Here is a 13763-nt window from a genome sequence, read left to right as displayed (position 1 = left end):
CAGGTAGAAAAGACTATTTGCATTCCACAAGTAAAAGCTATCATGTAATTTATCTAAAGGACTGAAAGCTTTTAACACAATTTAAGAGCAGTATCCTACAGTGCTGGCTTAGAGGAATACACACAATATCTAGCTCTATTTAATTATCAGAGGAATGATGGGTTTGGGGTGTCTTTGAGTACCGTGAGGAAAAGGATACATTTAAAGATTATGGCTTGATAAGCTTCAGTCTCCAATTATACAATAACAGATGATTGTAACAGCAGTCTAGATATGTTTGAAATGATACATTCCTCTCAGAAACAGATAACGTATTCAGTTTCTTTAGATATATCATCTCTAGGGGAAAGAGAAAAGGAAAAAAATAATAAAGAAATAAAACCCAAGATAATCTAGTCATACATAGCAAAAAGTTTTGCTCATGTAGAATAAAAGCCAAAATCCTCAGAAGAGGGTAAAAATTCACTTAAACAGGTTGTAGTACAACATGAGAAAATCTTCGCAAGAAGATTATTAATAGTCTCTGCTTTAAAAAAATAAAGCATGTGAAAAACCAGATGTGCAAGTAACTGGGGACCTGAATCACCTCACAGAACCAGAACAACCTAAGTTAAGAAAAGTTCATTCGCTACTGAAAAGGCAGAGGAGCTTTATCTGAGCACTTAATCCACAGAAGGGGTTGCCCCAATACTGGTGCTGTTCTCACCAAGCCGTTCCTTTCACGGCACAGTATATTAAAAAGTTTTCTGAAGAAACAGCTTACCTTTGGGCTCAACGTATGTTTTAGTTGGAATAAGTTACTGTTCATGTACAAGTTTCTCCTCTACCACGAGCTGCATCTCATTCCAGTACTTCTGGAAATCAGGTCACATATCTAAGAGCCCTGTTCCTGCAGTCTCAAAACCCCCATTGGCTTTGGTCAAGACAAAGAACTACAGCAGCAGGAGAGAGAAAGAGGGGGACGATGTAATTGCATGCCCCACTTTTTAATTCACAGGAAGGCACAGGAGATGCACAGGAACCTGAAAAGCTGAAATAATAAATCAGAAGGTACAGACCACCTTCAACTTCCAGTCTGCTACAAAGCAATAGGAACTGCAGCAGCAAAGGCTAAGCATTTCCGACCAAGGAATTGCAAGAATGACAAAGTTTCCTTCTCAGGCTGTCCCTGATGAATAAACGAGTTCTCTGGTCAGCAGCTAAGTTTCTTACACAAGTGCTACGCTCAGAAGATGCAGCTTCTCCTAAAAACTCCACTCAAAAAGTGCTGTCTAGGGCCAGGCCTTATATTTCCCATTCACAGCTTTCCAGCTGAAGTATGATTTACGGAAGGGACTCCAACCCTTGACAAGAGAGAGCAGAAAATACAATACCGTTGTGGTTTCAGACTGAAATTACCACGGCGCTCTCATCCTTTGGCAGACAGGCATCGGATACTTCTATTGTTAACAGATCCTATTTTGATCCTCTAAGGGCTATGATGAAATTCTTCTTTATATATTACTCAAGTGATGAATCATATCATCATCTTGATTTGCATCTTTTATTACTGTTGCTTAGAACTTCTACTTGCTATTGTTTTATTTTCCCTGTACAATTCAAATTTTGGGTCTTAAAATCAGACAACTTTGAAAATAAATATATAGAAATTATATGGAAACTTAAAAACTATTTACATCTCCCTCTCAGCACTATCTCCCTAAGACCAAAAAAAACACAACCATGTAAAATACCGAGAGCAAAAATATTATATTTGCTAAAGAGAAAGCAGTAGGGGAAAAAAAAAAAAAGAACTGCTTTGGCTTTTTTTTTTTTTTTCAGGAATAAAGAAATCTGCTTTCAAAATATGCCTATGAACTACTGTAGCTACTAGACTTGTATCGAAGAAAATTTATGAGAGCCAGCGAACATACTGTCTGCACACAAAGAAAGAAAACTTATCAAGGCAAATGATGCAGTGACAAGGAAATACTCAAACAGGTGAAGAAAAAGCAAACCTGAAATTCAGAACAAGAAATATCAGAATAAATGCTAAGCAATATATTATTGTCTGATATTGTTATGGACTGCCACAATCCCTTTTGAAATTTGCTGTATGTTCTTCTTCAGCATCTAAATGAGTGATACAAGCGGTTCAGGACTTTCAAGTCAGTTTTGCATATATGTTTCAGATATGCTGCCCACCAGATATTCATAACAACTTCAAGCAACCTGAGGAAATCTTCTGATAAACACCATGTTTATACTCCACACATAGCAACCCCTACTCTGAAGGGATTATATTCAAAACGAGTGACAGGAGAACATGGCAGCAATTAAATGATCACATTAAACACAGGTCCACTATATCTACAGCTTCCCTATCACCTGCCTTTGACTTCCGAGCCATTTCAGGTGGCTATTTCATTTTAATCAATACTTATGAAGCCTGAATAATGCTTGTAAGGCGAGATACTTGGGGAAGGGCAGCAAGTTAAGTACATCGTGCCCCTTTGCCAAAGGGGTGGGTGCTTACCGCATGTTAGGCACAGTTCTTCGCTTACATCTAAACAGCCAGCAGCAAAGAAAACTAGCTTTCATTGCAAAGCAGGCCCTTCCATAGCTGTCTGAGAAGGAAAAAAAAATGGTGACTTGCCAGCCAAGTCCTGCACGGGGCTATGCTGGAATTCAGCAGCTAAGGGCAGGCACTACTGGTACAGCCAGCCACGTGGGTGACCATGGTCTCAGCAAAGCTATTACAACGTAAGAACAAACTGCTGCAGTGAAGCCTTTTACCCCAGGTCTCAAAGAGGCAAGGAGCTAGTGAAACTCTGTTTGGCTGACCCCAGAACCTGCTCTCCTTCCCTTGGCTGCCCTACACTCAAAGGATAGGGCTGTAAAAGGTAATACAGAGTTACGAAGGAAGTGGCTGCTGAAAGAATGTGACAATGACAAGGAAAACCACCCCAAAACCCAACTGAAGCAGTGCCCCGCTGTCACCTGGAAGAGATCCGGAATTGCACAACACAGGTCACACCGTAAAGGGACTGCCATTGTTCACTCACTTTATTTCACAATGAAGCACAAGATGGAAGCGCTGAAAAAAACCACCCCTATTGTATTCCCTGTCTAGCAAGTTAGATATTTAATTGCTTGTGAAGACAAGAAGTTGGGTGCCAACACACACAAATTACTCACTGCTCACTTTACAGAATATTTGTTATAATCAAGAACCACTTGATTATAACGCCCAACAGTACACGACCTGAAAATACAACCCTCCGTTTGGAAACAGGGAGAGAGTTCTTTCTTTCCTGGGTGAGGTATAACACCCTTACAGCCTGACAAATGAATTGACGTCTGCTACTTTTCATGCATTCATTACCACTAAAATGGGGAAAAGAGTCACTGAACATTGCAGATATTATGGCATTAGCTAAACTAATGAGGCACTATTTACATGGTAAGCCCCCTTATACCTCTATTTACAAATGAAAGCTTGAAATGGTGTCCAAAACCACTCAAAATTCATCTATAATGCACACAAGGAAGGTTAATTTGACCACAGACAGGTGGCCTGATCCATCTGAAGTGGCACATACGAGGATCAAAATACTCAGGCTGAATTCCCATCCTGAATACAGAGAGCTTAAAAAGAACCAGTCCCAGTCAAAGCTTCAAGGTGTTTAAAACTCTTGCTTGCCCAGAGGAATATTGCAGAAAGACTGCGTGGCTTTTACTTTTGGAGATATTTCCCAAAGTGCCTCTTCTACTGATCCCTCCAGTCACCAAAAAGCAGCTAGCAACATCATGACGTAACAGTCAAGCAACAGTGAAGCAAGAATTAAGATTTGGAAGGAGTAGACAAATCAGTAGGCATCCTTCATGCTTAGCTGGAGTCCAGTGGATCCCCCTTTCCTGTGTCTCCATCCTTTCATGGCCAGAAGGAAAGCCTGACACGGCTATGAAGACTGCAAACTGCTCACCTCCTTTTTCTGCATGAAGCATTTCCCTCCAAATTGTCAAAATTTTATTTTTTTTATTTTTTTTTCCACCTGCCTCCTCCTGGAAGTGTGTCCAGCAACTTCTGTTCCTGGTAATATTCAATTGCTTGAAGATCACATCAATGAATTCTTGTTTTCTCCCCATTCAGAGCATTCTGCATTACATTTTGGAAGTGTGTATGTATATATCTGGATATGTAAAGAGAAGCCCCAGGATCTCTAAAGGGGAAGGCAGAAAATGGAGATGCACCTCAGAGATCTCCTTCAGCAACTGCGAGTGCCCAAGGCTTCAAATGAAGAAAACTATCCCATTCATTTCCCTCTCAAAATAGCCACTTTACAGCACTTTGAAGAAAAATGGGGCAGGGCTCCTCCATGCAACTGCTACAGGACACACTAAAAACAAACCTGAAACTAAAGTTCTGAATACATTTTTAAAAACGTAGCTTCAAAAAAAAAAAAAAAATCCACCACATTTTCAGCAGTTTTAAACTATTTTTCTCCCTTCAAGAGTCAGAAATAAGGTAGTGGGAAAATAGCAGCCAGCAAACAGAGCCGTGTTTTTTCTCAGTTTACTGAAATACAGAAGAAAGCAGACTGTAAATCGGTAATTGCCTCATCTCCGACCAGAACACGTCTGAAACACAATTTAAGCGTACAAACTGCCACCAGATGTCAGTACAACCTAGTGAATTGATGGTTCAAGCTTCAGCACCAGGCTGGCACGGATATTTATTGCAAAGCCCCAACTGCTAGGGTGCACAGATCCAGCGTGGGCATCAGCCCTGAATGGAAAGTCGAACAAAACAGAAAATCCCACTTCAACATTGAGAAACAGCCCTCGGGGCTTATCAGATAGGCTTATTTGCTTGTTAACAGTGCAGGCAAAAATAGAAAAATGAAAATACAAACCTGTAAGGACAGAGATCAGTTTCTCTGGGTACAGGAGGCCAAGAAGCAGCTTTAGATTCAGCCACCTCTGATTAAGGTTCAATCCCCTGCTCCCTCACACCTTGGCCATGGCACTCATCTCTGCCCCCCACTTCCACGTCCAGGCTGTTCCCACATAGCTTTAGTCTCCTGAGATGCTGCTGCTAAGCACTGGTGAGTATTTAGTAACACGGCTGCTACGCTAAATAAAACTTTCCTGTGAAACGAGGATTAGCACGGTTGTCCTTGTGCTACAGCAGAAACTCCTCCCCTGTTCTGCAATTTTTGACAAGAGTTCAAGTGTTCACGAGTGTCTCTGGTTGAGATGGTTTTACTCAGAAAATGTTGATAACAGAGTTTACCTCACTTCTTCATGTAAATAAGTATCAAAATTTGCATTTCCTTGCTGGTACAGATTGGTTTCAGCAAGACGGACATGGCACAAAACCATTTTTTGCTGCATAACTTCCAAATGCAATTACACACTTTGCTGTTAAAAGACACCAGTTAGAAAAGTTTCAAAGCCTACTTGCACAAAGTGCAGGACTCATTCTAGACCATTAGTGCAAAGACTAAAAACAATGAAAAAACGAAACCACTCCCCCATCCCAAATGTGACCTGCAACATTATTTAGTCTTAGCAAGAATTTGCAGCTTTGCTAGTTATAGGTAGAGCCTTCTTTCTCACTGCTATTGATGTCTTACTCTAAAGAAAAAACATTTATTAAGGGAGCACCAGAACTCACAGAAACCAAAGAAAACTGCTAAGTGTTAAAAAAAATCTAAACAAGGTCATTTTTGCTTGACAAAGAACCAAGCAAAATGGTTTTGGATGTTGGTGAGATCTTCGATTGTTCAGTATTTTGTTTTGCTTACTAGCATATTTTTTACAACGAATATACACTGACCTATGGATTTTTACATTAGGAAAACTTAATGTCTAATTAATTTCTTAGATACATGAATAATGTAAGAAATTGGCTTTGTAGTTTTAATACAGGCTTATTGCATGATATAACAAAAACATGTTCATTTTTACTACCAAATGCAGTCAACTCAGCACACATAAAAGGCAGTCTACTGTAAAAAAAATCAAAAAAAAACACAAAGAATTAAAGGAAATTATGTTACAAAAATAACAGAAAATGAACTTTTTAGATTGATGGCTAGGAAGAGGATTGAGTAAAAAAATCTTTGTCATGACTCAGTGGCTTTAACAAAACTCTGAGGTTTCAACTGAAACTTTTAAGTCTACCTCCCTCTTTGATTTCTTTTGTATGGTTTTGTAAGTTGAATAAAGTTAGAAGAGCTGCAGAAATAAATACATGACAAAGCTTTTTTTGGAGCAGTTATGTTTTCTTAACATAGATATTGTACAATCTGGATGTTAATAAGGAAAAAATAAAAATCACAAAGGTGGACAGCATTCTGTAAGATTTACCTTGTATAATTCTGACAGGAAGGCGAAGAACCTACCTGGAAGTAAAGCAGCAGCATCCCCCCCAAAATGAATTTGAAGTAAACTGCTTCACAGAAAGCCCCCAAACTACTCGACATGTAATACCCAAAGGACACCTCTATTTTCATACCTAAACTAAGCTCTGGAACCTCCCCGATTCAGATGAGCTCTGCAGTCTCAGAAGCTCCTCTCTGAGCAGTCTGATCGTGGACTTAGGAGGGAGAAGGCAAGGTCTGTTGCAAACCTGACTAAGTGCTTAATTAAATATAAAACCTACAAGCAAGTTTCACCTTGCTTTTGAGTTTCATCAGAAAACCTTTGCACAATTCCTATTTTGTTCCGTACAACTGCAAGTCTTTGTCAGGTTAAAACAAGAGGTAATTTATGTGTACTCTCTAAACTGGAATTTTTAATTCACGAGCCTTGGCTCTAATTGTAACAAAGACCCTTGAGGCTCATAGTTTCTCTGTTAACCTCTCTCCCTCAAATTCTCTACAAGTAAACACTTGTTCTTCTACAAGTCATCCCCCCCAATCAAAACTGCAAAAAACAAACAAAAATGCCTCAGTTTTACACGTGCTGCTTGTCCATTCCCACTCTGATATGCTCAGGTGACAAATGCTGTTCCAGCCACTTTTTCTTCAGGAAATATCAAGAACATTACCAGCATCAAGAGTACATGACTCAACAGCCAGCTTTCACACTATGCCAGAAAAACAAAAGAGCCGGCCCTTTTCCCCAGAAGATCTAACGTCTTTTAAACCCCAAAGTTTTAAGAAGGTAAAAAGGATTTTCAGCTTGGGTAACAACAAAACTGCAAAGCTGCACTTAAAAGTTACTTAAGATGTCACATCAGCAGCAAAATTTGGGTAGAGAGAAACTTACAGTTACTATTTAGTGCAACTTCATTTCTTATACGTTTACAGATTTATCTTTAAATGAAAAGTTCCCCTTTGAGCAAAGGTGCTGCCCTCTACACTACCTAAAGCTCGCTCAGCTGTAGCCTCTAACTCAATTTCTCTACACCCACAGGCAGCTAGCTCTGCTATTGAATGAACTGCGGCAAATGGCATTCAATCTGTGAGGCTTTGAGACAGGCTGGCCTTTCAGTAGTGACAAGGCAGTATTTGCATGACAGAGCAGATGGAGTATGATGGATGCATTTTTTTCCCTCTACCAAAAAAAGTTCTAGATAAAGATGCTTTTGAGAAAGAGAGATTGCCAACCTGAAATTTTGTCATTGTTATGTGGACAAGTAGATTCATAAAACATAGAGATGAGGTTTGGCACAATGCTTGAGAGACTTACACCAACAGGGGCAGGAAGAACTGACCCTACGAGAGTGCTACTAAAATTCACAGAGCAAGAGCTGAATAATACAGAAAGCATTCCTACTACTAACACTTATGGATACTGTAGCCATGCTAAAATAATTTGTTTTTTTATTATATCCTTTCTTTAAGGATTCACAAGCAAGTTTTAGAGCCAAGTATGCGTTTACCATTATTAGGTAATTTCCATGTTTTGGCTATTTTTTCCCACACCTAAAATCCTTCAGTCTTTCTCGCCTCTTCATTCACTTCCTGGATTTTCATTTAATCTCTGAGCACAGTAGTTGCCTCAAGTTCCACTTTTCTATTTCCATCCTAGATCTTCTTCAGGTTAGCTCAGCTAACAGTGTTCTTGCCAAGGCCAGAGATATTTGCACTATTCCATCCTTACGCATTTTGAGCTGTCAATCATCCTTTCTTTGATAACCCAGACCTAGCCTGCTTTATATATGTAGTCTTCTCATTCTTCCCTATCAGAAGGCCTTCCATTTGTTTTTAAAGTGGAGATCCTGAAAAGGTCATCTGGACGTCTAGTCTTTGGGTAATCTACTTTGCAATTAAAAAAAATTGTCACCTTTGTGAACACGGTCCAGAGAAGTGCCTCTACTCCAAGTCTGTCTCTGTACATATGAAATCTTTCTTCATCTCTCCATCACTGCTCAAGAAAAATAGGCCTGCCAACTCAAACACCTCATCAATACAGAAACTCTACAGACCCAGCCAACCACCCAGTCTCGCAGATTCCTTACGCACAAAAGCTCAATTGCAGCCCTTTCAGCTGCTCCTGACATTTCTGCCTCATCCAGGGTCTCTTCCTCTTCCAGATTCACTTTTACGCAATACTCTCTAAATTAAGGAAAGGCAAAAGTCTTGCTGTGACTGTAACACATTCGGAACGCTCCTGCCAGTAAAAAAAGCCTGAGAAGTCACTGAGAAGTGTCCTTTATACCCTCTTACAGCTACCCCTTCTCACTGAAACTAACAGCAACTACTGCCATGGTCTAGGCCTGTCACGGTCCATGCTCATCTTTCCCCCTGCTCCACCTCCAGTCACCACACGATGCCAGCCTCTGCCCCCCACGTTAGTTTCTATCAAGCTGCATTTGTGCTTTTCCTCAACCCTGCATCTGAACAGAAGCGTGAGGTAGTGCTCCAGAGCCTCCCTTCATAGTCCTTGTGCGAGAGGCCTCTGGCACCCCTGGCTCGCCGGGCCCACCGCCATCGCCCTGCCGCTGCCACCCATGGCCGCACCAGGGAGCTCACAGAGACCACCCTGCGTCCAAAATGCACACAGGGATGGTCACGTTTAACACCAAGCCGACTGCTTATGAAATCATTCAACTTGACAGTAAAAGCAACTCTCATTTTAGGCTCGGGCTGCCAAACTAGTAAGACCAATGAAAGTTAAGAGCAGCAATAGGTATCACTTGAAGCAGCAACCCTTAAACAGAAAAGGATTTCAACTCCCTACTTTAACATAAGGATCGTAGCAAAACTCACCTGGACTTATTTTATATTCTCCTAAACAGGCTGTAGGTCTAAAACTTCTTTATTAGTATTTCGGTGAGGCTCATCACTATGGTATGTGAGCAACCCAAGAAGATCAAGTTGCTCATCTGTATTAAACAACAGTTGCTGCGGGATGAAAACAAGCAGGGCTTCAGTTCTACAGAAACCCAGCTGAGGTTTCTGTTTGGCAAAGACAATGTGTTTGCAGCGAGGCTTGGATCCAGATCCCACTTGATCTGGTTCTTCCCGCTGCATAGATTTCAGGTACGCTCAATAGCTCCGCGTCCCTCACCCCACCGCCTGCAACACAACGCTCGGCACGCCGCGTGCAGTTAGAAGAGGATTAAGTGTCACATTTCAATTTCATCCGACCCCACTTTTTGTTTCCTCACCCCTTCCCTGAATTAGCAGCTTGCTGCTGCGGCAGGCGACGAACACATGGCTTCTCCCACTCATTAACATCACGGCCACGCCGTGGCAGGGATCCAAGCCCGTTTTTCCTGCAGAGGATACAGCTTTTGGGGATGTGAACAATCTCGAGTGAGAGCTCATACGCATCAGCCCATTTCCTCTGTTGGAAGGGAGTCTCCCGCCTAGCTCTCTGAACAAACACAGCCCTGGAGCCAGCCCGCGGACGGTGTTTACACAAACGGCACTGTCACCGATAGAGTCTGATACCGTGCAACAAAAAAGTTTGAAGCAAAAAAAAGAAGAAAAATCCATGAAAAAGCAGTAAATTGTGCATTAGTCAAATGTTGATGCATTTTTAGTCATTTCAAACAGCGGCTTCTTTAAAAACCACATCTATTTTACTGTGGTTAAAGTAAATCTTATGCTGAACAAAGGAACTGAAAGGTACCAATTTAGCAACAGTTCTCTATTTCCATCCCCACCTCTCCTCCTCTTGCTGCCTTACACACAGACAAATGCAAGGCCCAAGTGGTGCCAGTATAAAATAAAGGAATGCTTTATTACTGTGGCTTGGGGATTTTTTTTATTTTTATTTTTTTTATGCTGAAACAATATTTTCACTAAGTTTGGGCAAACTGAAGACAGGGGTAGCTGAAGTATTTATTTTACAAGGATTCGGTGTCACGTGTAGCTCTTCATACATACACTTTGACAATGATACTTAATTAGCATCTACCTTTCACCACTTAACTTGCTGTGAAATATTAGCCTATTTTTAATTTTATTTATTTTAAGGAAGTGGAACAATACAGCGAGCATCAAAAATAGTACATCAAATAGTACATGCTGTACCCCATGCTTATACAAATAAATACAGACAACTATAATCCAGGAGTAGGATATATAAATATAAACTCTAAGCTTCACGGAGTTCATGAGAATTATAACTTTTGGAAAACCCGGTCAGTCCACTTGGTAATTGAAGTGTTTGCAGTCTCTTAGCTACTAACCCAGGGAAGTAGCAGAAAGCTGCTCTCAGCATGCTTTTTGCGTACGATTCAAACTTGTAACATCATAAGGTCAACTTACAATAGGAGGCAAGCAGGCATACGAGAAATGCACATCACAGTTGCTGTTGTTTCTCCCTCTCCCCCGGTGCTGTCACCCAGCTGATGTCTATGGCAGCCCCAGCTGCCACTCAGAGGCAGCACGGGCGTTCAGGGTGTATCTGAGCAGCAGGGAGAAACTCGAGGGTCAGCAGCAGAAGATAAGGGCAGAGACAGGCCCTGGCATAAGATTTTTCATACATTAATGGCCTGGCAATGGAAAAAATGTTTTTAAAAAAAAATCCATGCCTACTCCCGCATAGAGGCTGCTAAATTGCATCCTGTTGCCCTAGTCAGGGCCATGAATCACCGTGTTAACCTGGACTGGTGCCACTCACCTCCACAGCTCAGCTTCTCCCCGGTACAAAAATTAGTGGGCTACTTCTCAGAAAAAGCAATTCGCAAGAAATCCCTTCTAGACCCAGCCATCCAGTGGAGAAAAGCTTAGTTTGCTTTTCCAAGTTCTTACAACACCAGGAAATCTTAGAAGCACCAAAGGGAAAAAAAAATTAAACATAAAACTCAAGTGACTGCCTACAGTCCTCTCTGTGGCCTTCCTGGCTGAAGATGAGAGCAAGCAGCTAGTATTTCAGATTGCTCGATGGAAGTGACCTCTCCAACTACCACACCATATTAACTTCCTGACCAAGCTCAGTGAAAGCCTGCCAAGTATTACAGGGAGAAGAAAGGGATGTGAGCAGCTCGGGCACTTCCTTTCTGGAGATATTTTTGACCAGCGCTGAAAATCTATGGATCTTATCTGAAGAACTGGCGCATTACATGGGGTTCAGCAACATCCCAATTTTAGCCTACGCACTGAGCACAAACCAGAGAGCAAGGGCCACACGGGCTGTTTGCTAGAAGGTCATGCAAAATAACCAGAGAGCCTGTGTTTGCCTTGTGGTGAGATGAAAAAGCAACGATGCCTACTTTCTCACCTATCCTGACACACATTTCCAGCTAGAAATACCCTATTCTCTCTTCTAGGTTGCAGCTACGGACACTTGGCTGCTCACAGCCCAGGCAGGCATCACAAGCTGCACTGAAGCCACTGCAGAACAGCATCAAAAACAATTCTGTTGTACCCGTTAGCCATTTCAGCAGAGGTCAAAAAAAAAAAAAAAACAAATTTAAGAAGCATGATAACATATACACCCTCTTCATAATAGAAAATCTGTCCTGGTGCCGCTCATTCTGGTGCCAGGAAACTTTGTTTGAGAGCCCAGCAACACGACACCTCCCACCAACACAGTGGTAATGTCAAGAGATGCTAAAACAGGAACTGCAGATGAAGTTGAAAGTTAAATTAGGTTCGGATTTTAATTTTTAAAACAATAAGACCCTCCATTTTGAAAATGATAAATGTGAAACAGAAGACTGAACGATGTTCAGTTTTCTATCACATCTTCATCTTCTTTAAAAAGGTAGAGAATTAATTAATTCAGCAACATTTACAGCAAAAGTAATTTCCCAGACAAGATTTGAAAACATATACCCTGTCTTCCAAAATGTAAATATTGTATTAATATTAACTTTAAGGTGACTGGAAACTGAAAATGAGAGCTGAAACAAATCATAGCAGAAAAAAACCAACACATAATATATATCAGCCTACAAGAATGACTGCATTAATGGTACGTTAGTTACTTTTTTGGTCAGCTCAAAGAAATTTCTACCAGCTGACAGTTCTTTCTTAAGAGAAGAAAACTGGTTGCAGCCAATTAAAGCAAAAATACTAGCAACAAAAGGCAAAAAGTTGGCAAAATGCAATTAAAACAGATCTGATTTATTGCTTACAATGAAATCTACACGATTTATACCTTCAGATGTCCTTTACAGTAAGGAACTGGAATCCAATGCAAACTATTTCTCAATATATGATGTATGTCACAACCCTGCTTTAGTTCATGATGCAATTTTTAGCACATGCTGTTTCCACTCACATACTTCACACGACAGAACAGATTTGCCGCAGCCACGAAACATCTTCAGAAAGTTAAAAATTCCTTACTTTTAAAGCAAAAATACCTTTTCCATACATTAGAAGTTGAAATACACAAGTTTTATTATGAGCTACCAAATCTCTAGGAACAAAGACACTTCACCAGCATCTGAAACAGCAGTCTACAGATGCAGTTAGGAGGATTTGCTGCTTCTACAGCTTTCTTGGAGGAGAAAGTATCTTTGTGTATAACACTTCTGTAACTCAACACACCTAGCAAGTACAGTCTGCCACCTGTTTAGAAAGCTTCCTTCTGTCAGAGAAATCCATCACCCATCTCCCAAGACTCCACACAGCAAGTGCCAGAAGTCTGAGGGACTTAAAAGCACCAGGTACTTCTCCTATAAACATTTTAAATCTATTTTAACTAAGATGAATGAATATACTTAGATACTGAAGTTGAGAGAAGAGAAGACCAAGCTTTTCTAAACCAAGGTGAACCACATGCACCTGAAGGTGAGTACCCAGACATGAATACGTGAGCTTCAGACGCACGGTGCAAGCACCTTCACGAACAGCAAACAGGCAGCTGGCAATGGAAAAAAACACATATAACCACACACAGAAGTAGAACACATGCTTAGATCTGGGTCCAGCTGACACCACTGCAAGGAAGATGTTTTCCATGCCTTTATTTTTTGCTTCCAGCTTTTTTGCATCTATCCTAATGAGAAACAATTGCCCCTTCTTCCCCCCCAACACACTTCTGCTTGCTGAACTGGGGGCTGAACCAGTATTAAACCGGCCGTCTTGACAAAGGATACAGGTCGTTCTGAAGTAAGGCTGTCCTCAGAAGCAACAACTGCAAAATGCCTTAGGCTAAAACAAGTTCAGTTCCAAATTTTAATTATTCAAACTCTCTACTGAAACATTTACATTCTTCTTTTCTTAAAGCTACCAGTTTCATTCAATTTAGGTAAGATGTGGAAAACCTGCACAACTTCCTACTGAGGAGAAGCAATGCTTGGACCAGAAAACCTGCACATTATTTTCAGTATGAGTTCACGGATCCTTTACAATAAGATTCTCAAC

At 40.9% G+C, this 13763-nt stretch overlaps 1 protein-coding gene across 4 annotated transcripts in view; it reads right to left on the bottom strand.

The window, feature by feature from the left end:
* Positions 1–13763, bottom strand: part of LOC106030372 (uncharacterized) — a 47347-nt gene that overhangs the window by 11272 nt on the left and 22312 nt on the right. The gene's annotated exons all lie outside the window — the stretch shown is intronic.

The sequence above is a fragment of the Anser cygnoides genome, chromosome 3, assembly GCF_040182565.1.
Source record: "Anser cygnoides isolate HZ-2024a breed goose chromosome 3, Taihu_goose_T2T_genome, whole genome shotgun sequence".
Taxonomy (NCBI): domain Eukaryota; kingdom Metazoa; phylum Chordata; class Aves; order Anseriformes; family Anatidae; genus Anser; species Anser cygnoides.
The sequence above is the reverse complement of the archived record's forward strand: the minus strand, read 5'-3'. Positions and strand labels throughout refer to the sequence as shown.